Consider the following 2319-nt stretch of genomic DNA (forward strand, 5'->3'; position numbering starts at 1 on the left):
ACATTTTCTTTTCTTCTTAAACTCCTTGATATCAGTTCCCTATTATCCCCTCCCTTCCCCATCCTAGCATCCCCTGAACCCTCAGTATATTATGTATTAATATTATTATTATGATTTTTCCTTAACTTACATCATCCCAGGTATCCATTCTCCTTAAATTCTGATGCTCATTCCTTTTGAGTGGGGTTATAATCATCTTAGCTATCTGTTCCCCCTCCCCACCTTTCTCCCCTCTCTTCCCAGGGGGGGAAATCAACACTCCCCTTACTGTTTCAGGGGGAGTCTCTATCTTGAATTTGGTGCGTTGAAGGATCTTGGTTGCACCCATTTACATACACAAGACTAGCGAGATTAGTGAGGGAAAACAAAGGCCATAATAGTGGAGGAGGAAAGTTTAAAAACCTAGAGGATAGTGGTGTGTTTCATCAGTGCTATACTGCACCCTGGATATCACATCCCTTCTGTGTGGCCCTTCTGTGAGGGACTGTCCAATTGTTTACAGATGGGGTTTGGGTCTCCACCTTGTCTATGTTCCTTCACATCAGTTTTATTGCTGATTTTTGAGCTCCTGATACCTTTTCCTGTCGACACCTCATGATCACACAGCCTGACATGCTTTTTCCATATTGGCTTTATTACTTTCTTGCTAGATGGCCACTTGCTTGACTTCAAGCCTTTAAGATCCCAGAAGCTATATCTTTTGATAGTCGGGCACCATCAGCTTTCTTCACCATATTTGCTTATGCACTCATTTTGTCTCCAGTGATTGTGTTGGTATTGTATCATACATTTCCACATTATTAGAACAAACCGTTCTTGTACTGAGGTAGGATTTAAGTAGAGGCCCAAAATCCATCTGCTTCCTTATTATTCTTACTTATATATACATACCTAGATAAATACACCTGTCTTAATGTACTCATATCTTTATATATATCATATCTATATTTATGCCTATATATAATTTTTACTTCCTAGTTGTGTCCTCTATTTCTTTCCTTCTGTCCCACTATCATGCTTACCCTTGTTTGCCTATCAGTATTTCCTCTTGGAGACATTACAATTGATCAAACACCCCCGGAGACACTGCATCCTCCTCACCACTGATTTTAGATCCCTTTCTATTCCCTGACCCTGACGTAATTGGCTTACTGCTCGCTTCCCTACTCCTTCTCTTTCATGCCCGCTTCCTCCCCACCCCAATCATCAGTTACTGTCTCCTTCGGATTGCTAAATCTGTCCATCTTACATAGATAGACATAAAAAATAATAAATAAAAAAGATATCAATAATCCCAGGTCTGCCAAATTCCTCTATTGCTTATAGTACTCCTAATGTGGAGCTTTTGGGGTTTTTAATATATAGAATCATGTCATCTTTGAATAATTAGAGCTTCACTTCTTCTTTCCCAAGACAAATACTTTTTGATATCCTTCCGTTGCCTTATGTTATTAGCTAGAACCTGCAGAATAATGCTGAATAAAAGTGAGGTCAAGGGGCATCCTTGCCTAATCCCCTTTTTCAGTGGGATTGTTTTCATCTTTTCTCCATTGACTATAATGCTGGCTGTTGGTTTTTCATATACAGCTTATATTATTATAAGATAATTCCCTTCCAATACTATCTTCTTAGGTGTCTTCATCAGGAATGGGTATTGGATGTTGTTAAATGCTTTTTCTCCATCTATTGATATTATCATATGGTTCTTGTCATTTTTCTTGTCAATGTGATGGACAGTGTTAACGGACTTTCAATTGTTGAGCTATCCCTACATCCCTGGAATGAATCCCACTTGGTCATGGTGAATTATTCATTTTATGTATTTTTGCATTCTATTGGCCAAAATTTTGTTAAGGAATTTTGCGTTGATGTTCATAAGATATATCTGTTCTCTATGCTTGTGGGATCCTTGCCTTCCTTCTTTTAGTATCAGTGGTATACTAGTTTTATAGAATGAGTTTGGGAGTTTGCCATCCTTTTCTATGCTTTGGAAGAGCTTGTGTAGAATTGGTGTCAGCTCTTCTCTGAATGCTTGGTAGAATTCCCCTGTGAAGCCGTCTGTGCCAGGAGCTCTTTCAGTTGGTAGTTCCTTGATAACTGTATCTAGTTCTTTCTTTGCTAAAGGTCTGTTCAGGTTCTTGATCTCTATGTGGGATAATCTGGGGAGGTAATGTTTTTCCAAGTATTTGTCCATGTCTTCCAAATTGTTGTAATCATTGGAGTACAGACCTTCACAGCATTGCATGATTAATCTTTTAATTTCATTGTAGTCTCTTGTAATTAGCCCTGCTTCATCCCTCATCCTGGCTATTGATGTCT

Source organism: Echinops telfairi, unplaced genomic scaffold (assembly GCF_000313985.2).
Source record: "Echinops telfairi isolate 266 unplaced genomic scaffold, ASM31398v2 ScPeMD7_3533;HRSCAF=4204_0, whole genome shotgun sequence".
Classification (NCBI taxonomy): domain Eukaryota; kingdom Metazoa; phylum Chordata; class Mammalia; order Afrosoricida; family Tenrecidae; genus Echinops; species Echinops telfairi.